At 45.8% G+C, this 26,693-nt stretch overlaps 1 long non-coding RNA gene across 1 annotated transcript in view; it reads right to left on the bottom strand.

Moving 5' to 3' along the window:
• Positions 1 to 1,500: 1,500 nt before the first annotated feature.
• The window catches only part of LOC141153202 (uncharacterized), a 56,484-nt gene continuing 31,291 nt past the window's right edge, over positions 1,501 to 26,693 (bottom strand). The window contains exon 2 of the long non-coding RNA XR_012247261.1: positions 1,501 to 1,882. This is a non-coding gene — a long non-coding RNA (uncharacterized lncRNA). The remainder of the gene's footprint in view (positions 1,883 to 26,693) is intronic.

The raw sequence follows: 26,693 nt of genomic DNA, 5'->3' as shown, positions 1-26,693 counted from the left end.
CTCTACTCTCTAACTGCTTTCTTTCTTTTATTACCTACTTCTGATTTGATGACATTTTGTTTGAGAATTCTTAATGCATGATGGGATATTCAAATGAGTCGTCATCGGGGGGGGGGGGGGGTCACTGCCGCAGCCTCTGTCTCCGAAGCGTCATCAGTGACGTCCATTACAGGGGCTGGGCTAGTCCCTACTCTACAGAGCATGAGTTGGTTTGTCAGTTCGATTGTATGCAGAATACGAGCTCTCCTGTCACAGTGCGATATCCTTTTCAATTCACAGTGACAGTGCACTCCCTCACTAGCTCTAATGTGAAGTTACAAGCTCGCAAGAGAGCGCACTGTCAGTGCGCATGGTAAGGATATAACCTGGCAAGCAAGGAGAATAGAGACCGGTCCCTGCACCCATAAAAACTTTTGAGTCTCCTTAGGCTATAAGCTCAGGTGTATCTCCAACCCCTGCACCCTCTATAATAACTACTCTGCAAACCAACATATTTGGACCTTTAGAAACCAAGTATGTATGTCATAGGATATGTCCTAATGTCTGTAACCACATAACCATTTTTTGTCCAGCCAACACAGGTGAGTCACATTTACATGACTTAAAGGCACAGTAGTAATATGGATTCATTTCATTTATACACCTTGGAGTCCATCCTTCTGGCCATACCTGTAAATTCTGTGAGCATTTGAGGTCTCTAAAGAGTTTCTGTGCAATAAAAATATAAAGTGACTTTTAATGTGACAGTTAGTCTAGACACATTACTGTGCTCCTTATCAAACGAAATTAGGTGCAGAAGGTGCAGTCGCCCCTAGCTCTTCATAATCTAAAGGGCTCCATAACCCCTATTGAATGAGACAACTACCACTGACAAACTCTCCCTTTCACTGTCATATTCTAACTGCTACGAGCCGTTGGCCACGACTGACATTTCTGAAATTTTAATAACTGCTAAAATCAGTTATTGTTTCTTGAATTGCAAAGTACGCTAATCAATCTGAGTAGTCAGCTGAAAACAACATACCTCCTTACAGTTTTAATGGAGCAGGCTAGGGACAGAGAGAAAGAAGAATATTTAGGGGTAAGTACACAGAGCCTATTATACCTGCTGTGACGATTGATATATATGGTTGGTGAAGGTTGCACCAAGTACAGTAGTTAGTACTTTGGTTGTGATATTTGAACCCTAATGCTGGCTCCATTGCTATTTGCTCACTATATAGCATATTTTTCATATTGACACTGTTATTAACCTACCATATGGTATTACAAACAGCATTTATTGAATTGAGGCATCTTGTGAATTATAGCAATAACTTTCTAACAACAACATACAATATTGTATTACTAGCATATTGGTACTTTTGGACTCATAGATTATTAAAAATCATAAAACCAGCAAACCTAAACGATCAGACCATACCAATCATATGCATATACCGTACTGTTCACAAGGTTTTTCTTTTTTCGGTACATGTGGAAAAAATACTGCAAAGTAAGAATGGTTTAACTATTAACACTTGTATTTTTTTAATTTGTAATAAATTAACAGAATGCATAATGTGTGAACAAAAGAGAAATCTAAATCAGATCAATATTTGGTGTGACCACCCTTTGACATCAATTCTTCTAGAGAAATTTGCACAGTTTTTGAAGGAACTTGGAAGGGAGGTCATTCTCAACATCTTGGAGACCCAACCACAGATCTTCTGTAGATGTTGTATTGCACAAATACTTTTCTTGTCATGTAATCTCAGACAGACTCAATGATGTTGAGATCAGGGCTCTGTTCTGGTCATATCATCACTTCCAGGCCGCATTGTTCTTTTGTATGCTGAAGATAGTTATTAATGATATTTGCTGTATGTTTGAGATCATTATCCTGCAACAAAAGAATTGTGGAGACAATCAGCAGCCTCCCGATGGTATTGCAAGAACGATAAGTATCTGCCTGATTTCTCAGCAATGAGGACAACATTATTCTTGACCAAATTCCCAACACATCCTGGCTGACGTAGGATGTGTCATCCACATGAAGCAGGGAAGAAGGACAGCGATTGTAGAAAGAGAGGAGGAGCTGGATCAAGACCAGCGATGCCCATCAGACCGGACCGCACTATTTGTGGGTATAATAAATGGTCTTTTTTGTGCTATGTAGAGCGGCTTGGGGACTTACATACAGCGTACTAGAAATGCTGTAAAAAAGGCCTTAAAGGTGGTGGGCATACTTTATATTGGAAAAACCTGGTGATAGATAAGCCTAAACCAAAGACCAAAAATATTTGAACAAAACGGGAAGTGTAAATCTAGGTATGAAAAATAGAAGACTCTTCAGAAAGACCAGTTGATGATTGCTCTTTGGCTACCATAATGTACAGCTTTATACAGTGGGGAAAATAAGTATTTGATATACTGTTGATTTTGCAAGTTTTCCCACCTACAAAGAATGGAGAGGTCTGTAATTTTTAGCATAGGTACACTTCAGCGGAGAGACAGAATCTAAAAAAAAAAAACAGAAAATCACGTATGATTTTTATATAACCAATTTGCATTTTATTGCATGAAATAAGTATTTGATACAATAGAAAAACAGAACTTAATATTTGGTACAGAAACCTTTGTTTGCAATTACAGAGGTCAGACATTTCCTGTAGTTCTTGATCAAGTTTGCACACACTGCAGCAGGGATTTTGGCCCACTCCTCCAAACAAATCTTCTCCAGATCTTTCAGGTTTCAGGGCTGTCACTGGGTAACATTTAGTTACAGCTCCCTTCAAAAATTTTCTATTGTGTTCAGGTCTGGAGACTGGCTAGGCCACTCCAGGACCTTTAAAAGCTTTCTTATGTAGCCACTCTTTAGTTGCCCTGGCTGTGTGTTTCGGGTCATTGTCATGCTGGAAGATTCAGCCATGACCCATCTTCAATGCTCTTACTGAGGGAAAGAGGTTGTTGGCCAAAATCTTGCGATACATGACCCCATCAATCCTCCCTTCAATAAGGTGCAAATGTGGCACCCCAGGGGTCTGGTTACCACAGTAATAGAAATATTATGTCTGAGAGCAAGTGGGAGGTTTCTCTGGTCAGGAGCCCTAAGCATGCAACACTGCCCGCCCAGACCTGGGAGGGGAGGAATCTGCCCTTATAAACTGGGTCTGGGGCGGGATTAGGGGAGTCAGAGTCTGGGAGTCAGAGTCTGGAGAGGGAAAGCAAGAACTAGGAGCTCTGTAGGAGCAGGAGCGAGTGCCAGAGGCTGGAAGCTAGAAAGCTCGCCTTGGCTGAAGACACTAAACCCGGACACGGAGTCCGAGGCTGTGGGGACATCCAGGTCCAGCAGCAGAATCCAACCAGCAGGGGATTCCATGTCCTCTGGCCTTAGAAGCCCGGAGGCACGGTCACAAGCAAGGGACCAGCACCGCCATCGTGAAGCGGAGGCTAACGGAAGGTCCCAAGTCACCGGCCATACGGGTGAGCACCACACGGTATACTCAGGGACGTGGGCTACTTCTACCCGCATAGAGCAAGGTAGCCAGGAAAGAGTGCAGATAGTCGGGGAGGCCTACAACTCCACTTGGCCAGGGGAGATCCTACTTGCTTACAGACTGACCAGGCCCCTACTGCTAACCAGTACTCCCGGGAGGGTCTGCGTTATTCCATCAGTAAAGACCCTGAACTGCACCACACGTCTCTGTGTTTCATCGCTTCACCAGCACCATCAGTACTGGGACGCTCACACCATCACTCCCATCATCCACACTAGCTGCCCTGAGGCAATACTTCTCCCCTGGGGAGTTATCCCATACTTGGCTGCGCATATAACATCAGCCTCAGCGGTCTGCAGCGCAGCGGCGGTCCCCACTGACCGCAATCCACGGGTGGCGTAGTCGGACATTTGTTATCACACTCAGACTGCCACTGGTTTGACCGCCCTGGGCACAGACCAGGTCACCGCCATGGAGGACTACAATCCCCAGCGATCCGGCTCCGGGTATCCCCTGCACAGCACAGGCCCAGGGGGCGCGTCAACTTTGGCGTAGTCGGCAGGATTTCGTGCCCACAACCACCGGGTACTGCGTTCCTGAAAAAAGACTTTTATACTTACCTGTGGTGAAGTTTCCCACCGTCCGGAGCCGTTTCCCGCCATCGGACGCCATCTTGGGTCGTTTCCCGCCGTCTTCTGCCGTCTTCCCGCCATCCGGAGCTGCTTCCCGCCTTCGGACGCCATCTTCGGGACGCCGCACGGGAAGAAGAGGGGCGTGGACGCCGAAAGCGCGTGAGATCCGAAGCTCCGCCCCACGCACTGACGCTGCGCAAGGTCCTGGAAGGGAGGAAGAGCGACGCTGACGTCATCGGAGCGCGACGCCAGGTCCTCTACCTCGACGATTGACTGCGGAGCCGCGGCCTACGGAAGAAGAGCATCGCAAGGTAGGCCACGGTCCACTAGGGGGGAAGGAGGATGTCGGACACCGAGGGGAGCTCCACCGCCACACCGGCCGCCAGCGCAACCGCTGCTGCGGTCATGCCATTCACCATGCCCTATATCCCGGGGGCAACCTGGCTACTCCAGTACTCAGGGGAGTCACATACCCTAAGTGACTTTAGGGAAAGACTGGATAGCCTCTTCCAGGTATACCCCCTCACGGAAGAGCAAAAAGTAAGCATCCTGGCGGCCCAGTTAATCGGGGCAGCCCAAAGGGAGGTAAAGTCCGGGTCACCTGGGAAGAAGGGGACTGTCAGAGAAATACTAGCCCGGCTGAAAGACACATTTGACACCCGAACCTCATCCGAGATAAAACTAAGATTTTACGGGTGCAAACAACGGGCACACGAAAGTATAAGAGACTATGCTCTAAACCTACAAGAGGCCCTGAGAGCCATTAAGCAGGCAGACCTTGACAGCGTGGGAAATGAAGACAAGCTGTTGACCGAACAATTTATTGATGGTCTACTGTGCAATGCCCACCGAACCCAGTTGCGGGCAATGGCCTTACAGGACCCTGACCTGGACTTTGCACAGTTCAAGGACAGAGCCATCCGGGTGCTCCGAGAACCGGCACCAGGTGGCGCTGTGACCCACAAGCGCCCTGCTATCACTTATCACCAGGACGCGACGCCCTTGTCTGCAGGGCCTGTGGGAGCTGATGCGCAGGCTTTGAACAATGACCCGGCTACAGACCTGCACCATCAGGTCCAAGAGCTGACTAAGAGCGGCGTTGCCGCGCTAACCAGAACTGTGCAGTCTTTGCAGGTCTCTTCTCCAGGAAAGATCCAGCTGGCATCCGGACCGGAGGACGTCCCGTGGCGCTGACTGAGGAGGACCCCACCGGCCAGAGGGAGACCCAGCGACAGATACAACGAGGACGGACGACCCATCTGCCGCCGCTGCAATCAACTCGGACATATGGCAAGGTACTGTCATTTAAACAGGCACAACCTGGGGTAGAGGGCCAACCCCCAGGCATAAGATCATCAGGCCCATCAAACTGGCATGATAAATACGTAGGGGGATGTCCGGTCTTGCCTGTGGTACTGGACGGCATTCCTATGAGTGCCCTACTGGACACCGGGTCACAGGTCACCACCATCCCGTACGTGCTCTTCAAGCGGTACTGGAATGAGTCGGACATAACCCGCTACCCAGATGACGACCTGAGCATTATCGCCAGCAAAGGTCAGCCCGTGCCACAGATAGGATTTAAGGAGGTGACCATCAAGGTCGGTAAAGTTGAACTGCCGGCACAAGGACTGATCATTGTGGACATTGACCGTCGCGAGAGTCACCCAAAAATAACCCTAGGTGCTAACGTAATCGAAAACTGTCTTGCAGAGGTGATTCTTATTTTGCAACAGGTTGCCAAGAATGCCAGTTCCAGCCAGCAGCGTGTCCTCCAAAAAGAGATCCGGGCACTGATGAAACGGCAACAGGTGGAACTATCTGGTGGTGAGATAGGTAGCGTGAGAATGTGTGACCCGTTCCCTATTGCCATGCCCCCAAAAAGTGAGATGATGATTTGGTGCCGGGCAGCTATTGGTCTGAGAGGTAGAGACTACCAAGCAATGGTAGAACCCGTCTACTCAGACAGTAGGCCCACCATTTTGACAGCACGGGGGGTGGTCGATGTACGTCATGGGAGGGTGCCCGTCCGCATCATAAATATCGGGGAGAGAGAAGTATACCTGCCCCGGTATGCCACGCTAGCCAAATTGTTCACCATAAACCAGAACTCTGTACAGGCCGTGGAACCCTTGCCTCCATCTCAACCAGAGGAAGGTAACGGCTCTAAGAAACCAATGGAGGACTGGTGTCAGCAACTGCATTTGGGTACTGACTCCACTCCCTCACACCAAAAACAGGGAGTCTACCGGGTGGTTCAGGAGTACGAGAGAGTGTTTAGCAAACACCCGCTAGACTTTGGGCGAGTAAAGGGGGTAGAACATCACATCCCAACGGGAGACCATCCTCCCATAAAGGAGAGATACCGACCCGTACCCCCTGCACACTATCAACACGCCAAGGGGATGTTAAAAGACATGAAGGAGGCTGGGGTAATCAGGGACAGCTGTAGCCCCTGGGCAGCTCCCCTAGTCTTAGTGAAAAAGAAAGACAACACCATGAGAATGTGTGTAGACTACAGGAAGGTCAACCGTATTACACACAAAGATGCGTACCCGTTACCAAGGATAGAAGAGTCCTTAGCTGCATTTAAATCTGCTAACTTCTTCTCTACTTTGGATCTCACTAGCGGGTACTGGCAGGTTCCTGTAGCAGAGGCGGACCGGGAGAAGACCGCATTCACCACCCCGATGGGACTCAGCGAATTTAACTGTATGCCGTTCGGGCTCTGCAATGCACCAGGAACCTTCCAACGGTTGATGGAATGCTGTCTGGGACACCGGAACTTCGAGACAGTCCTACTATACCTGGACGACGTCATCGTCTATTCCAAGACCTATGAGGACCATCTGGAACACCTGGCAGAAGTGTTTGAAGCCCTGGCAAACTATGGCCTAAAGGTAAAACCCTCAAAGTGTCATCTACTGAAGCCAAAGGTACAGTACCTGGGACACGTGGTGAGTGCTGACTGAGTAGCCCCCGACCCTGACAAGATCACCGTGATTAAGGACTGGCCAAGACCATCCAGCATAAAGGAAGTGCGGCAGTTCCTCGGGTTGGTAGGCTACTACCGAAGATTCATTCCCGGTTTTACCAAGAAGGCAGCTCCTATGCAGGACCTCCTGATAGGCCAGTCCAGGAAGACGAAAAACCAGAAGCCACCCTTCAAATGGGAAAAGCTGGAAGAGGAGTCATTCCGCTAGCTGAAGATGGCCCTCACGGGGGATGAAATCCTGGCGTACCCTGATTACAGCCAGCCCTTTATCCTCCACACGGACGCAAGCAACATCGGGCTAGGGGCCGTACTGTCCCAGATCCAGCAGGGGAGAGAACGGGTAATTGCTTACGCCAGCCGAAAACTGCGACCCACGGAAAGAAACCCTGAGAATTACAGCTCGTTCAAGCTAGAGTTCCTGGCAGTGGTGTGGGCAGTAACCGAATGTTTCAAGCATTACCTTGCCTCTTCCAGGTTCACCGTGTACACGGACAACAACCCATTGACACACCTGGACACTGCAAGACTGGGTGCCCTGGAGCAGAGACGGATGGCCCGCCTGTCCAATTATGAGTTCACAATCAAATACCGGGCAGGGCGCTCCAATACCAACGCGGACGCCCTGTCCAGAATGCCAAACCTACCGGATGAAGGGGAGGATCCAGAAGAATTGGAAGAGATCGAACTCCCTGCGTTTCACCGTCATGGGATTACCCAGTATTCCCACCGTGTGAGGGGCCAGCGATCCGCTACGTTCAACCCCTTACCCCACTACAACTAGACAGAGACGCAAGACAGTGACCCCGCTGTCCGTCTGGTGAAGGAGATGCTGACCCAGGCTGATGCCCGCCTGGATCCAGACGCTCCGGAAGAGACCAAGCAACTGTGGATGGAGAAAAGCAGACTGTTTCTCTACAAGGAGAAGTTGTGCCGCAGAATGGTCAATTCCTGGACACATGAGCTGATCTGGCAGGTTGTGGTACCGAGACGGGACGCAGCTATGGTGCTGGAGGCCTACCACAATGGGGCAGGGCACTTCGGATGGAAGAAGCTGGAGTTCCTGCTGCATGAACGGTTCTACTGGATAGGCATGAGAGGAGCCATTGAGAGGTGGTGTAGAGACTGTGGCCCGTGCAATCTAAGAAAAAGGGACCGTGCCAGCCAGAGGACTCCCCTGCAGCCCATCATCACCAGGCAGCCGCTGGAACTGGTTGCTCTGGACCATGTTAAACTGGCTCCAAGCAGAAGCGGGTATTTCTACGCCCTAACCATCGTGGATCACTACTCCCGGTTCCTGGTGGTGGTCCCTGTCAAAGACCTGATGGCTCAGACAGCAGCCAGAGCCTTCCAGCTGCACTTCTGCCGCCCACACGGGTACCCGGACCAAGTGCTGACGGACCAAGGACCAGCCTTCGAAGCGGAGGTCTTCCAGGAGTTCTGCAACCTGTATGGCTGCAAGAAGATAAGAACAACGCCCTATCACCCCCAAACCAATGGACTCTGCGAGAAAATGAACCAGGTGGTGATAGATCTGCTAAAAACATTGCCCCTGGAAGAACGCAGTCTGTGGCCTGAGAAACTGCCCGATCTGGTGGACCTGTATAACCACATCCCGGTAGGTTCCACCAACTGTACCCCGGCTTACCTAATGCGAGCAAAACCTGGTAAGCTGCCTGTTGACCTGGATATGGGAGTCCTGATACCCGAGGACACCTCGCCGGAGGCAGACTGGGATACAGAACGGCAGCAGTACCGGAAAGTACAGGAGAGGGTCGAGCGAAGTCTCTGCCAATCAAGAGAAAGGCAGGAGAGGACTTATAACCAACATGCTCCCGCTGTTCCCCTGGTACCTGGAGAGCAGGTCTTGAAAAGAAAAAGGCGGCTCCATAAGTTGGACGACCAGTGGGAAAAGGACCCGTACACCGTACTGCCCTCAAGCCACAATAATCCAAAGGTGTACGTCATCAGCAAGGATGGAGGAGAGACCACAGCCACTGTCTCCAGAGACCACCTGAAAAAGTGGCCCAAGAAGTTGCAAAGCACAGATGAAGATCAGGAAGACCCTCAACTCGTAGAGGAAAAAGAGGAAATGATCAGCACCGTACTCGGAGACTTTCCCCGGTCCTGGACACAAGTAAACAATGCTATCATGGTGCCCGTCCTCACCTTTCTCCAGCCAGCCCCTCAAGTGCCTACAGAAGACCAGGTAGAGCTGGAAGAGCAGCCGGCCCAGGAGGCAGAAGAGTCCACACCAGCAGCGCAGGAGAATCAACCCTCTGCTAGTAGTGAGCCTGCCGTGCCCCTAGTGAGCCAAAGAGTGCGCAGACAGCTGCCCAGCTTACCCATAACACCTCCTACACCCTGTAGTGCAGGACCAGTTAGTGAGCTCCGTAGGTCCACTAGAGTCACTAAAGGTCAGATGCCCGCTCGCTGGAGAATATAAAGTGATGCACTGTAAATTTACCTGTTTCTTGAAAATGTTTATGGTTTTTGTTGTTGCCTGTTATTAATTATGTTTCTCAGTTACCCTGCAGATTTCTTTGGACTAACAGGTTATGGACGCTGGATAACTGGAACAATCTTGTAGATAGTTGCACATTGTGCCTCTTGCGAAGACGGCCGCGGAAGAGAAAACCTGTCTGGCGTGGCCTCCTTGCGGTCCAAAGTAGCTAGCTTCAGCCTTGCAGCCACGCCCAGGGCCAACGCAAGGGGTTTGCTTTGGACAGGTCCCCTACTTCGCTTAAAGCTTCACCTTGGGTGACATGGAAACCCTCTTGTTTCACAAACTTCACCTTGGGTGATATGGACACCCGGTTGCGGACACACCGTGACCTTTAAAGAACTAAAGCTTCTTGTAAATATGTTATTGTATTATCGTTTATACCCAGCATTTATGTTTCTTTAAAAAAATGTGTTTAGTCCTGGAGTACTAAAATTTACTAGGGGGGAATGTGGCACCCCAGGGGTCTAGTTACCACAGTAATAGAAATATTATGTCTGAGAGCAAGTGGGAGGTTTCTCTGGTCAGGAGCCCTAAGCATGCAACACTGCCCGCCCAGACCTGGGAGGGGAGGAATCTGCCCTTATAAACTGGGTCTGGGGCGGGATTAGGGGAGTCAGAGTCTGGGAGTCAGAGCCTGGAGAGGGAAAGCAAGAACTAGGAGCTCTGTAGGAGCAGGAGCGAGTGCCAGAGGCTGGAAGCTAGAAAGCTCGCCTTGGCTGAAGACACTAAACCCGGACACGGAGTCCGAGGCTGTGGGGACATCCAGGTCCAGCAGAATCCAACCGGCAGGGGATTCCATGTCCTCTGGCCTTAGAAGCCCAGAGGCACGGTCACAAGCAAGGGACCAGCACCGCCATCGTGAAGCGGAGGCTAACGGAAGGTCCCAAGTCACCAGCCATACGGGTGAGCACCACACGGTATACTCAGGGACGTGGGCTACTTCTACCCGCATAGAGCAAGGTAGCCAGGAAAGAGTGCAGATAGTCGGGGAGGCCTACAACTCCACTTGGCCAGGGGAGATCCTACTTGCTTACAGACTGACCAGGCCCCTACTGCTAACCAGTACTCCCGGGAGGGTCTGCGTTATTCCATCAGTAAAGACCCTGAACTGCACCACACGTCTCTGTGTTTCATCGCCGCACCAGCACCATAAGTACTGGGACGCTCACACCATCACTCCCATCATCCACACTAGCTGCCCTGAGGCAATACTTCTCCCGTGGGGAGTTATCCCATACTTGGCTGCGCATACAACATCAGCCTCAGCGGTCTGCAGCGCAGCGGCGGTCCCCACTGACCGCAATCCACGGGTGGCGTAGTCGGACATTTGTTATCACACTCAGACTGCCACTGGTTTGACCGCCCTGGGCACGGACCGGGTCACCGCCACGAAGGACTACAACCCCCAGCGATCCGGCTCCGGGTATCCCCTGCACAGCACAGGCCCAGGGGGCGCGTCACAGTCGTCCAGTACCCTTTGCAGAAAAGCACCCCCAAAGTATGATTTTTCCCCCACCATGCTTCACGGTTGGGACGGTGTTCTTGGGGTTTTCCTTCTTCCTCCAAACATGGCGAGTGGAGTTGATACCAAAAAGTTCTATTTTGATCTCATCTGACCACATTACTTTCTCCTATGTCTCCTCTGGATCATCCAGATGATCACTGGTGAGCTGCAACTGAGCTTGGACATGTGCTGGCGAGAGCAGGGGGACCTTGCGTGCCCTGCAGGATTTTAATCCATGACAGCATAGTGTGTTACAGTAATGTTTGAGGCTGTGGTCCCAGCTTTCTTCAGGTCATTGACCAGGTTCTCCCGTGTACTTCTGAGCTGATTCCTTACCTTTCTCAGAATCATCCTTACCCCACAAGGCAAGATCATTCATGGAGCCCCAGACCGAGGAAGATTGACAGCCATCTTGTATTTCTTGAGTTTTTTAATAATTGCGACAACAGTTGTTGCCTTCTCACCAAGCTATGTGCCTATTGTCCTGTAGCCCATCCCATCCTTGTGCAGGTCTAAAACTTTGTCCCTGTAGTACTTAGACAGCTCTTTGGTCTTGGCCATGGTGGAGAGGTTGGAGTGTGATCGAGTGTGTGGACAGGTGTCTTTAATACAGGTAACTAGTTCAAACAGGTACAATTAATAAAGGTAATGAGTGCAGAGTAGGACGGCTAACAGGTCTGTGAGAGGCAGAATTCTTCCTGGTTGGTAGGTGATCAAATACTTTTTTCATGCAATAAAATAATAAAATGCAATTTAATTATTTAAAAATCATGCAGTGTGATTTTCTGTTTTTCTTTTTAGATTCTGCCTCTCACTGTTGAAGTGTGTACCTACGATAAAAATTATAGACCTCTCCATTTTTTGTAGGTGGGAAAAATTGCAAAATTGTCAGTGTATCAAATTTTCACTTATTTTCCCTACTGTAGGTATAATAATTATCCATCGGATCATCACTAGAGATGAGCAGTCACAAGGGTGAATTGCCAGTATGACGTCACTGCCATGCGCCTGTGACCGCGTTTCAGGTGATGGGAGAAGCGGGCGCCGCTGGAGCGCTGCAAGGTAAGGAGAAACTTTTTTTTTTTACTTTTTTTTTCTAAAGCTGGACTATGGGGGCAGGATGGAGAGACATTGGAGACAGAATGGAGACACTGGGGACAGGATGTAGACATTGGGGGCAGGATGGAGACAAATTGAGACATGGGGCAGGATAGAAACAATGGGGGCAGGATGGAGACTGTTTACGCCACCTAAGTTCAGATAGGGGCGAGACCGGTTACATGAATTCGTTGGAATCCCGGGGTAACCGTTAATCAGGGAGACCATAGGCTGCAGTTCTCTCAGGCACAGGACAGATTCAATTGCTGACCAGACACATTTGACAAGAGTCCTCAGAAACGGTAGAACAGTAGCATTTAATGAGGCACGGCCAGTGCAATTTAAGTGTCTCTTTGAGCAACAGGCTCTAGTAACAACATTACAATCTCCTTCGCAGCACAGTAGTACACAGTCTATCCAGACAAGCACAGTTTTAATGCATACACAACCACAGGTTTTTCCTTCACAAGGACTCAATAGTACACATCATTCTTTATCCTGCATGGAGATGGAGTGGGGGAGGGTTTGATGAGGGAGATGATCCCTATGACAGGATTTCTTCCAGTCTTTATCTTTCTGCCCGATAATACTCCAGGGATTCCATCTGACCTGTGTCTAGCTTCCGCAGCACAGTAGTACACAGTCTATCCAGACAAGCACAGTTTTAATGCATACACAACCACAGGTTTTTCCTTCACAAGGACTCAATAGTACACATCATTCTTTATCCTGCATGGAGATGGAGTGGGGGAGGGTTTGATGAGGGAGATGATCCCTATGACAGGATTTCTTCCAGTCTTTATCTTTCTGCCCGATAATACTCCAGGGATTCCATCTGACCTGTGTCTAGCTTCCCTCCTGACCTGAATTCTGTTCCCATGCCTTCTGTGAGATGCAGATCATACACCACCTTTCTCTTCGGCTCTAGCCAGACAGTAAACAACTTCCCCACAATCCCCCTGGGGCTCTGCTAAAACACTCCCTGTCTCCTGTGACTGTGTTAACCCCTCTAGTTGCTGGATGCTTCTGAAGCACAACACTTCCTTTTTCTTGTACTTGTGTTACTTCTAATAGTTGCTGGATGCTTTTGAAGCAACAGCACTACTTCTGCATGTCACAAAACATTGGGGACAGAATGGAGACAAATTGAAACATGGGGGCAGGATGGAGACATTGGGGCAGGATGGAGACATTGGGGGCAGGGTGGAGACAAATGGAGGCAGAATGGAGACAAATGGGGCAGGATGGAGACAAATGGGGCAGGATGGAGACAAATGGGGCAGGGTGGAGACATTGAGACATTGGGGGCCAGACGGAGACATGGGGCCAGGATGTGGGACATTATTACTGTAGGGGCTAATTATGGAGACAATGGGGCCAGGATGGAGTCAGACATGGGGGCAGGATGTAGGACATTGTTATTGTAGGGGCTAATTATAGATATTATTACTGCTGTGATGTATTTTATTTTTGAGGATACTGTTTTGAGTGAGGGGGGTCCTGTTACTGTGCAGGGCAGCACTATGTCGCTTTTTTTTCTTCATCTGGTGTAGTGTAGAAGTTGGGGAAAAATTGAGAATGTGCTCTGGAAGCGGTGCTCTATATAACTGTGTTATTTTATGCAGAGACGAGTCCTGGCTGGAAGAAGTGATGGCGGGCTGCGCTGGATGAACAATAAAGGGAAGATGAAGGACTTCAACTAGAGACATCACCGGTGAGTCAGTGTGTTACACTGACACTATACACTGTATACTATGTAAAGAGCTCCTGTGTATAATGGCACTTATGGTAATATTAGTATTGTGTTTTTTTGTTAATGATCATTATTGTAGAATTTGGTCATCCTGTGACAGTATTTGTCCCTTGTATGTGATATTATTTGGTCAATATGTGGTGGTAATATGTGGTCTGGTCATGGTGTGACAGTATTTGTCCCTTGTATGTGGTATTATTTGATCACTTTGTGGTGGTAATATGTGATCTGGTCATGGTGTGGCGGTATTTGTCCCTTATATGTGGTATTATTCAGTCACTATGTGGTCTGGTCATGGAGTGACAGTATTTATCCATGGTATGTGGTATTATTCGGTTACTGTGTGGTGGTAATATGTAGTCCGGCCATGGTGTGGCAATATTTGTCCCTTGTTTGTTGTATTATTTAGTCACTATGTGGTGGTAATATGTGGTCTTGTCACGCTGTGGTGGTATTTGTTTCTTGTATGTGGTATTATTCGGTCACTATGTGGTGGCAATATGTAATCTGGTAATGGTGTGGTCGTATTTGTTCCTTGTATGTGGTATTATTCAGTCACTATGTGGTGGTAATATGCGGTCTGGTCATGGTGTGACTGTATTTGTTCCTTGTATATGGTATTATTCAGTCTCTATGTGGTGGTAATATGTTGTCTGGTCATGGTGTGACAGTATTTGTTCACTGTATGTGATATTATTCGGTCACTATGTGGTGGTAATATGTGGTCTGGTCATGGTATGACAGTATTTGTCCCTTGTATGTGATATTATTGGTCATTTTAAAAATGTATGTGATACATTCCCTTAAATAAAAACAAATAAAAATATATACCTAATATAACACCTGTAGTAAGATCTGTGTGTACAGAGAATGGAATTGCTGGGATTACACAGCTATTCACAGCAGCAGACATTGGTGAATCTTACACTGCACTGTCTTGGACTACAACTCCCAGTGGACATTGCTCCTCTCTGCATCATGAAGGAGGAAGTGCAGCAGAGGAAGAGACTGACTAGCTGAACAGGTTGGAGAAGAAGGGTGGAGCAAAGAGCAGTGAAAGAGAAGCCAGCAATCCACCATGTCAGAAATGTGAGAGTCTGATCCTGGAGCGCATGGGACAGAGGCACAGAGTAAGTGCTAAATGTCCAGCCCCACAGTGTGTGAGGGGAGAAGATGATCCTGCAGCTAAACCACATCTGCACACCAGTCAGCTTATCAGGAGATGTCCGTTGCCACCTGGCCTAACCAAGGGACCGATTCTGCCATCCATCCACAGTGTCCAATGCATCCGGACCCTGCAGCCCTAAGACTGGAAACGGTGTGACTACAGAACAGCTAAATTGAATTGTGAAGTGAATAGCTATTATGGGACTTGTGGTTCCGCTGTTGAGTTAATAAGAGAACTGTTGCTGAGCTATTATGAAACTTGTGGTTCCACACACTTGAAGCTATAAAAGGACTATTGTTGAAGGATATTCTGTTTCTTTGTTATGTGCATAAACCAAGAGCTCCAACAACCCGCGGAAACCGGACCCCAACCATGAACTGTGTTGCTGTCCTAGGCTAGGCTGCAGCCATTTATAGCTTAGTAGTGTTAGCTAGGAGTGTGTTGTTGCTACTTAAAGGGAGTGTCATCCCTATTTTTCAGGTTAACTGCAAAGCCTTAACTAATTCTTTGTATGTGTCAATTGTAAATACTGTATGTTCATTATTACCTGCCATTCCCCCTACCATATTCGCTGTTTACCTTCCTCCACAATAAACCTGTTTAAGTTTTCAACCTCATCTCTTTGTGAGTGTATACGGAGTGTGTACAGGGGTTTTTTGAGTCGACTCCTGGCAGAAGAGGAAGACCCTCCTGCATCCCACTACTACTCTCAACAAGATTCGGGTGGAGGCACTGTGCTATATTGAGGTGAGAACTACCAAACACCCTACCCACGGAGGTGGTTTAAAGGGGTGTTACACTAAAAAGAGTATTAGGTATTATAAAAAAATTTAATAGGTTAGAGTAGAGTAAGGCCCGACCAGAAGAGGCTAACTTGTCTTGGTGGTGGCTTAAAAAATCTTTTAGCCAAAACAAAAGCTGTTGGCTATGTATGTGATATGGTGGTCGATGGGAACTGTTAATGTGTGATTGGTGAGGACGTGGTGCGGAAAGTGGAGTTTTTCCAAGAGTGGGCGGTGGGACTGTGGAAGGTTAGAGGGATGCAGGTGGAGCTGGAGTAGAGGCGGAGCTGGGGTGGAGCCCGGGCGGGAGTCTCAAGGGGACCCGAAAATTTTGCCAGTATGGGGCCCCAAAATTCCTGGTGGCAGCCTGGCCATAATTTCTGAACAGAAGCAAGCTACACCATGAAAACAAGGCAATTACTAAGTAATATACTTGAATACAGATGATGCTGTGCTATACAGGATGAAATATGCCTTGTTGCTAGCACTGGAGAAAGTACTTATTCAATGAGCTGGGGGGAATGGATTGAAGAAAAAACTGAAGGAATTGCCTGCTCTCTCCTTATATATACAGGTAGAAATCCTCTTTTAAAATTTATCATGTTCATGATGAAAAAATATATTTGTCACAAAAAAAGAATTAGAAAAATGCCTACAATGCTACTTTATATTTAATGCAACACGTTGGCAGAAAGGTTATAGCAACGAGACACAAATCTTGCACCTTACTGTTTAACACATTCCTGTGAATTCTGGCAAAACAATAAAAGCAGTAAAATATAGAAATATAAACCAATCATAAGGGAGCTATTGGCTGGATGACTTGAACAAAAATGTTTCTATAAACTATTGTTACAAAATGCTTAAAAAATAAGAATAGCTGGGTGTGACAGTCCCATGATGAATTTACCAGCAGTCAATGATACATTGTGAATGATAAACTTACCTTGCATTGGCTACATTTATATAAAGGCAATAGAAATTGTTACAGACCCTAACAATCTTACAAGGGTAATGAGCATATATCTATCTTCATCTAGATTGCATTGCACTGATGTTTAAAAGAACACCTATATTTATAGAGTTTATATGATAAAAAATGGCTGTTTTTTTCTTCTAAAAACAGATCCACTCTTGTTCATGGGCTGTTACATGTCCCGGCTCTAGAGACAGGCTTTGCCTCGTCTTTTCTTTACAGCTGTCTCTTTCTGTGATAGTCTGTATAGGGTTTCTATGATAACCTCTGTTGTCGTAATCCAAGGATTTATAGGAAGGCTCATGCGGCTGAGTACTGCCTGAGTATACAGGTAGTAGTGCACTCTGCTAAGATGTCCTTTTTAGGAGTCAGGACTCACCCTTGGCACATCTCCAGCCAGGTGTATTATTATCTTGTCAGTTATACAGCAAGCAGCTTTTACTATCAAGCTCAGTCTTGTTATTCCTGGTGCTGTCTACACTTTCAGCTCCACTAACAAGATACTTGAAAAACAACTCTTCTCTGCTAATCCTGGCCGCACCATCAATTTTGCTGTGTCAGATTACCAGATGACCAGCCTGTCTCGGCTATTTCTGGCGATGTTGCATTCTCACCTGATTACAAACTCATCTCAGCTATTCTTGGTGCTTTTCACACTTTTAACTCTGCTATCAAGGTACTTTCTGTTAATCCTAGCGCTGTCTACACCCTCAACTCTGTTGTATCAATTTACCAGAAACCTAAATTATTGCAGCTAATCCTGCTGCTGGTTGTGAACTCTGCTCAACCAAGATACCTGATTACTAACTCATCCCATATATTCTTGGTGCTGTCCGCACTCACAACACTGTTGTTCCTGAGTTTTACTGCACGCCTGTATCAAGGTACCAGATTGCCTACACTTCTCTGCTGTTCATGTGTTGTTTGCACATTTGACGCTGCTATTTCTAGTATTTCCAGCTCTGCTGAACCACCTTCTGTACTACATATCCAGTGCTACTGGCTCTTGCTGTTCCACATGCCGTTTGGCAAGTCCAGCTCCGCAGCATCCACACCTCTACTTCGTGCTGCTCACACTGACTGGCTTAACGATTCTATTTTATCAGGTGATCCCATTACATGGGCTGTCTCTGGTATTGTAGCTTAAAGCCCGTTCAAATGAATATAAGTTGCAGATTCAGGTACAGGTACACCCTATGGTCAGTAACAGTATGTTTGTTATATCCCATATTACATCTTTTTTTTTTTTACATTGTATACTTTTCATCATTACAGGCAGTACAATTCTGGCATGAAATACACTGTTCAAAAAATTAAGAGAACATCTAAACTATACAACAGTTCTCAATAAAACATAAACTTAAGTTGGAAATATTTAAGGATATAAATTGTGTAATTCGTTGAGAACAAAATTATATCAATATTCAATGAAATCCAAAATCATCAACCAATTCTGGCTTCCAAATCACCCCTGAAAATCCAAGCAAAAGACTGAAATCAAAGGTGGATTAAATTTGCAAACATTTCATTACAGCAACTCATAATGTGACTTGATAGTGTGTATGGCCCTCACATGCAGGAGCATAATGATTGCGGTCACAGAGAATGCGACCGCGACCAAGCCAGTGTGGGACAGGGGCCCGCCAACACCAGCAGCTATTTCAGCTGGATATCAGTCCGAGGACGTACGTTCAACTGAAAAGCCGGAGCTTCTGCACCGGCTATGGAAAAGGGATGGAAAGTAAGTAAAATCATTTAATTTTTTATATATTTGTTAGAGAAAAGCCCAGGATTATACCAGGATGGAGGATATACACTGATGAGCAAAAGAGTAACAATGTTTTAAACTTTTGATTTTCAGGCTCCATATCTCACCATCAACTATTGCTTTGAACATGAGACTACCATCATTTTATAGACAATCATCTTGGTTATCTCATACATAAATTTGACTTGCAACTATTTAGTTAATATGATTAGTTATGCAGATGCTTGTCATGTGACTGCATTTTTACTGTTTTGCTCCTAAAACTCTAAATTTAAGTTTTTATAATTTTGTTAGTGAAGAGCCCCCTGGGCGCCGTCGGGTACTCGGTAGCCGGTACAGTCGGTGCTGGGGGTATCACAGTGGCGGTGACCCGGTCCATGACCCAGGTCGGTCAATAAAAGGGAATGATGAGAAAATGGGAATTAAAGTTTTATATATATAACATTCTTGACGCCACCTGCGGTATGCGGCTATATGGGGCCGCCGCTACGGTGCAGATCCTCTGGAGCTGATGATGACGCAGCAGAGTTGGTTCATTTCTCCACAGGCAGAGCTTAGCTCCAGGGCAGGAAGTGGTGATTTTATAGATGTTGCTGTGGGGTGTAGTGCAGGTGATGGCACAGATAATGATCAGTTCACAACTTAATGGCGGTTTCCTCTTATCTTTACTTGCGGTGGTTAGGCAGACCGGGGCACGGGTACTAGCTGGTAGTAGAGGTCCGGGCGGCTTGGAAGCAAGTTGGGAATCCACCTCGCCAGGTGAAGTTGTAGGCCTTCCCTCTGCGCTAATCTCTTTAGCCCTGCTGCTTGTAGCTGTGCTGCGGCCCTCGTCCCTAAGTAAAACATCTTTGTGCTCACCCGTACGGCAGGCAGCTCGGGCCTTCTTGGAGTGTCGCTCCCACGTGGCGGTGCTGGGCCCTATATGCTGCTGAGCCTCTGGGCGTCTGATGGGGCCAGGAGACCTGCAGTCTCCTGCCCTCCGGTTTCTGCTGCTGGGCCTTCAGTGCCCCACAACCTCAGACTCCAGTGTCCGGTTCTTCTACGCTCCTGTCTGGGGTGAATTGCCGTGCAGCTCCACTCCCCAAGTCTTTCCTCGTCGATGTCCTGTCTTCAACTCCTCTCACTAACTCTTACTAACCCCGCCTCCAGATTCCAGTTGTCAAGGGGAGGAGCTCCCCTTGCTGATCTGGAGCCAGGAAAGTGTTGTATGCTGTTATACCTGATTAGGGGACTCCTGCTTGCTTCCAGGCATGGCATCACCCCTTGTGAGGGAGGTAATGCCACTGTGGCAACCAGACTCCTGGGGTGGTGGTTAGTGTTTTGTAAATTCACTCTTATGACTGCCAAAGCACATTCACATGGGTAACGTACAAACCAGGAAGACAAATACCTGAAAAAACAGGAAGACAAATACCTGAAGCTGACAGGTCACTGTTCAGACTAGGAAAAGTCCTTCTCTGACCCCGGTCTGTCCCTGCCTAACCATGGAGATTGGAAGAGAAAGGGAGAAAAAGCGCGCTATGTGAAGGACCTGATAGGCAGATGTGACGGAAACAGCCAAAAGGCCACTCACCTATTGGAGTTGTGCACCCCTGCACAACTCCGGTGTTAGTGTGAGGATGGAAGGAGCAGGCACGTCTCACCGCAAGGTACAGGTAGCTTGGCACACCACGTGCCGTGTGCTGCAGATGGCCGCTCGTGCTCACCGCTTCCAGGTTCCAAAATTGCAGGCCACGTGTCCGCCCACAGATCACGTGACTCAGGATCAGATGTGCATCACCACAGGTCCTGAAAGTTAGGAGAGTGCAGCCCCCAACCGCAGGTCCAGAGTTGAGCAGCCAAAGAGGAATTTTATAGTGGGGGGATTTAAGAATGATTAACTAGAAGCTGCTCCTGTCGCTAACCCCGAAAGGGGACTGAAAGTGGTCCAAATTAAATAAAATAAAAAATCGGTCTATAGGGCGCTACAAGAATGAACACTAGAGGTGAAAAAAATTTTAGGGCTAAAAAATAAATTTAATGAGCCCTTTCCACAACGCGTTTCGATAGTAAACTATCTTCCTCAGGTGGTACCGCTACGGATTATCATTGCGGAAAAATCTGCACCACTACCAATTATTTTACGTAAGCCCGGTGTTTTTGCCGCCATTGACTTGCATTGAATCGCTTAATATCCGCATGACTACATGTGTACATGCGAATATTAAGCGATTCAATGTGCGGATGGTACCCGGGTCTGGAGAAGAGGAGACTCTCCTCCAGACCCGGGTACCATAGTACCTGTAAAAAAAGAATTTTAAATAAAAAAAAACATTATACCTACCTTCTGATGGCCCCCGGTCTCCTTAGTGATGCGTCCTGGCTCCTCGGCGTCACGCGATGGTCTAAAAGGACCTTCCATGACGTCATTTAATCATGTGACGGGTCACGTGACCGCTGACGTCGGCGGTCGCGTGACCTGTCACATGACTAAATGATGTCATGGAAGGTCCTTTTACTCCACCGCGAGCTACCGGGGAGACCGGAGAAGGAGACCGGGGGCCATCGGAAGGTGAGTATAATGTTTTTTTTTATTTTTTACCATTTTTATTCTTTTTTTTAACTAACTTGGTCACACTATAAAAAAAAATCCATGCCGGTTACATGGATTTATATAGTATGACCAAGTTGTCAAACACTTTCCAAGTGATGCTAAAATCGCTTGGAAAGCGCTTGACAACCCGCATGCGGAAATCGCATGTTAAAAACTCTTCACTTATGCTTCTACCTGGCAGAAAAAACGCTTGTACAATCCGCATGCGTTTTTTCTGCCAGGGAGATGCAGAAACGCTCAGGAAAAATCCGGAGCATTTCTGCATCGTGGGCACATAGCCTAATTCATAAAAGCGATGTATGTTATATACAGCTGTCTTTCTGTTACACTTTCCTCAGTTTTTTTAAAGCATAGTTAATTGGATAGAGCTAGTTTAGTTCAAGGATTTCTGCATCAGTTTCCATAATTTATGGCGTTGTTATTTCCAATTAAAATACTTTCTGTATTAGGTAAGGCACGTAGCCATCCCCTTACTTCTCGGGGTGTAATAAAATACGTGTTGCTTGGGCTCTGAGGGCAGACAAGAATTGTACACTCAGACACTAGTTGTTTGTTATTTTCTTTCTCTGATGCATCGTATTTATTTATTTATTTTGAACCAAAAAAGGCAGACAGCTTTAGAGATAATTTATCTCAATCCAAAATAGCTCTTCTTGAAAGGGATACCACGATGCTAGCATGACAGTATTCTGCTAGCAGCATAATGTAGGTGCTGAGACTCTTATTTCAGTGATGTGTCACTTATTAAGCTGTGTGCTGATGCTCCAATACAATTAGTGTTTTATCAGCAGGAGATTATCACTGCCGAACTAGCTGCTCATTTTCATCCTGGTCCGACCACACCCCAGCACTGATTAGTAGCTTTATGCCAATACACAATCGACACAAAAACTGTGGTGGGGGTGGGTTAGCTTTCTGAGCTTTGGTACATGCTTCATCTAAAAATTCAGATTGTGTGCAAACTGCTGCATCCTGTAAATTAAGTGAAACATCATTGGAATCAGGGTCTCTGCCCCTACATTATGCTGCTCTCAGATAAGGTAGCAAAAATCTGGCGACAGATTCCCTTTAATGCCATTCTTATTTATTCACTTTGTGGCACAATCGTGGGGGACACAAACAAGCAAAAATCTTTCACCTCCAACATGATATGTTGACTTCACCTTCTAATCATGAATTTACAAATCTGTTTTTCTGCAGTTACAGAGGATGATGTCATTGTGAAATCCAGTATAAGTCAGTCATTTATTGGCTCCAGTTTACATGAGATATTTTTAAAATAGAATATTATAAGTAAACTTTTCTTATCTAATATTTATCCAAGTCTGCCAAGCGAGAATTCAAGGAGAACCAAGGAACATGATATATTCTGCAGCATTACTTGGAATCTATAAGACATATGATGTGAATTTGGTGATCGCGAATGTTTTATACGGTATCTATCACAACAATTATAGAGGGTGCCGTAATCTTCAAGATAACGAAGATAAAATGTGTTTCTGGCAGCCACATGACTGTCCAGTTTTGTTTTTTTTTCAGTTTGCAAACTTATTTCCTCTACTCCAAAATTTGGGCTCGTCTGGACAAATGTGTTTTAACCCTCCAGCTCTTCAACTCTTAATATTTACTACTGAAGGAGTTACAGACTTGTGTGTAAGAGTGCTCATATAGTAAAAAAATCACAAGAGTTTTTTTACATTCAGTAGATGACTCAATAACAACAGCAATTCAATGACTGCCAATTAAATACATCTGTTAGAAAGGAATGAGAACACAATGCACCTACAGGTGCATCTCACTAAATTAGAATATCATCAAAAAGTTAATTTATTTCAGTTCTTCAATACAAAAAGTGAAACTCATATATTATATAGAGTCATTACAAACAGAGTGATCTATTTCAAGTGTTTATTTCTGTTAATGTTGATTACAGCCAATGAAAACACAAAAGCAATTATCTCAGTAAATTAGAGTACTGAACAACAGCTTGAAAAAAATATTTTAAAATCTGAATTGTTGGCCTACTGAAATGTATGTTCAGTAAATGCCCTCAATACTTGGTCGGGCTCCTTTTGCATCAATTACTGCATCAATGCGGCGAGGCATGGAGGCGATCAGCCTGTGGCACTGCTGAGGTGTTATGGAAGCCCAGGTTATTTTGATAGCAGCCTTCAGCTCGTCTGCATTGTTGGGTCTGGTGTCTCCCATCTTCCTGTTTACAATACCCCATAGATTCTCTATGGGGTTAAGATCAGGTGAGTTTGCTGACAATCAAGCACAGTGATACTGTTGTTTGTAAACCAGGTATTGGTACTTTTGGCAGTGTGGAGAGGGGCCAAGTCCTGCTGGAGAATGACATTTCCATCTCCAAAACATCTTGTCAGCAGAGGGAAGCATGAAGTGCTCTAAAATTTCCTGGTAAACGGCTGCGCTGACTTTGGTCTTGATAAAACACAGTGGACCTACACCAGCAGATGACATGGCTCCCCAAACCATCACTGATTGTGGAAACTTCACACTAGACCTCAAGCAGCTTGGATTGTGGCCTCTCCACTCTTCCTCCAGACTCCAAATGAAAATTGGACCTCTGGAACCTTGTGGAGTGTGTCAATGACTGCCTTCTGGACATCTGTCAAGTCAGCAGTCTTCCCGATGATTGTGGAGCCTACTGAAACAGACTAAGGAACTTTTTTAAACGCTTAGGAAGCATTTGCAGGTGTTTTTTGTTAATTATTATAATTTACTGAGATAATGACTTTTGTGTTTTCATTGGCTGTAAGCCATAATCATCAACATTGAAAGACAAAAAGAGAAACAGGGGCGCAATGTGAGGACACCTGTGATTAAATGAAAAGTAATTTGGGGCCAAAAGGCCACTCACCCCGTAGGTTGTGCACCCTTGCACAACTACGGTAAAAGCCTGAATGCCGTGTTGTCTGGCTGGAGATGCAAAGCAGCCCAACCGATTGTTGTGCCGCTCCCCAAACACTTCCTGGTTTGTCACGTGAGTTGTCATGTGATGCAGGTCCTAGACGATGTGCATGCAGGTCTTTGCAACAGCGGTGAATGGAAATGTCACTTAGCTCCTCCAAAATAGTAAGTAATATTAAACAAAACCCAAAGCAGCTCCACCAGCGGTCCCAAAGGGACAAACAGTAAAAAGTGATGCGAAAATGCCAGTGATCTAAAGCGCTAGGGTGATGGATGGGGATAAAAAAACGCTGAATAAGACAGGGGTAAATGGTCAATTAAGACCTTTTATTAGAAAACCTTGTATAATCCACAACGCATTTCGACAGCACGCAGGCCGTCTTCATCAGGTGATACAAGGGGGTGGGCTTGGAAAGTTTAAAAAGGGTCCAAGAGAAACTGATTGGACCATCAATTAATGACATAAAAACAAGACAATTAATCCCTTATATTAAGATTAAAAACAGAAAAAAGACTTCAACATTTAAACAACATAATCAAATAACCCTAAATAATAACCACAAATTTATAACCACAAATTTATAATTTAACAAACAAATATCCCCAAAGAATATATAAACAAAATACTAAATAATTAAATTATTATCGTAATTGGCGAATCCCAGCCAGTCTCCCATGCCAGTACTAGCCCAGCCACAAGCTGTACAGAGGCTGCAATCTGACGAGGGAAGGCACATTCAGCTTAGAATGGCCTTGACAATAAATACCCTAAAAACTATAACATTATAAAATTTATCAAAATTTATTTTGCCACATTCTCAATAGTGAGATTGTGGCCTTCAGGTGCTAATGTCCCCAATTTGAAAATCCAAAAACTTTCTTTTTTGATAAGATTCGATAAGCAATGTGATTCCTTTTTGTCTATTTGGTCAATAATTTTAAGGGTCATCTTATTGGGATCCCTATGATGTACAGCATTAAAATGTTTTGAAAGACTATGCATTAGATACCCGTTCCGAATATTTTGCCTATGCTTATTCAAACGGGCATGCATAGTTTGCACAGTGCGGCCCACATACTGTAGGCCACATGTGCATTCGAAAAGATAAACCACATAAGTGGATTGACATGTTAATCTATGTTTAATCAAAAAACGTTCCCCAGTCGTACTAGATGTAAAATTTAGTGCTCCATCAACGATACTGTGACAACATAAACATCTGGGGCTGCGACATTGGTAACAGCCCATATTACCAATATTAGATTCATGTACCGTAACTGTCTTAATAGTCGTGTTACTAGGTGCCACAAGATTTTGTAGACTCCTATTCTTCCTATAAATGACCATTGGCTTCTCAGGGAGAGTGTTGGACAGTATTGGATCAGCTCTTAAAATATACCAATATTTCTGTAATAGTTTATATATAGTATTGCGGGGTTGGCAAAAAGTTGTTACCAAACTCCACCACGAAATATCATTAGATGTACCTACGGATGATCTAAAATTCAGCACCTTATCAACACACAATTCTTGTATGAGGCTTTTTGTTTTATTAAATGCATCTTGTAGAAGCTGCTTAGGGTAACCTTTTTCAAGAAAACGTTTTTTTTAAAATGTGAGATTCATTGAAAAAAAACAGAATTTCGCGTGCAATTTTTGCGTATTCTCCAATATTGGCCATAAGGTAGGTTTCGAATCCAACCGGGGAGGTGTCCACTGTCAAACCTCAAATAGCTGTTCACATCAACAGACTTAAGAAAGGTTGACGTGAACAGTCCCCCCGTGTCATCAAACCGCACCAACAGGTCCAAAAATTGGATAGCCGAAAAAGACAGGGTAGCCGTAAACGATAAACCCCAAGAATTCTTATTGAGCTCTTCCACAAAGAGGAGTGCTTCATCCTCAGTGCCATACCATAAAAAGATTAAGTCGTCTATATAACGCCTATATAAAATGATACAGGATCCACCCAAGAGGAACTGCGCAATGAAGACAGATTTAAATGCACCCATAAAGAGATTAGCATAACTGGGTGCAAATCTAGTCCCTATTGCGCAGCCCTCAATTGGCGGTAGAAGGATCCCTCAAAAGTAAAAACATTATTCTCTAAAATAAAAACTATAGCAGCCAATAAAAAATTCTTCTGTTGTAGCGGCAAGGTGTCATCAGATGATAAAAATGACTCTACTGCTCTCAGGCCCAAATCATGGGGAATATCACTAAATAGGGCTGACACGTCGAGTGTTAGAAGAAGTCTACCTGGCTTGGGGGGTATAGTTTTAAATTCATTAATAAGTTGGGTTGAATCCCTAAGATACAACGGTAAATGTATTACATACTTCTGTAAAATAGATCCACAAAATGAGACAAATTGCAAGTGATAAAACCCACCCCAGAAATAATGGGACGGTCGGGGGGATTTAATGGGTCCTTATGAAGTTTGGGGAGAAAATAAAAATATGGTACTCTATATTGGGGTATGTCTAAATAATTTTTTTTCTTTTTTCTTT

The sequence above is a fragment of the Phyllobates terribilis genome, unplaced genomic scaffold, assembly GCF_046119375.1.
Source record: "Phyllobates terribilis strain yellow unplaced genomic scaffold, ASM4611937v1 Scaffold_7__3_contigs__length_470593459, whole genome shotgun sequence".
Taxonomy (NCBI): domain Eukaryota; kingdom Metazoa; phylum Chordata; class Amphibia; order Anura; family Dendrobatidae; genus Phyllobates; species Phyllobates terribilis.
This window is presented reverse-complemented; position numbering and strand designations above follow the sequence as displayed.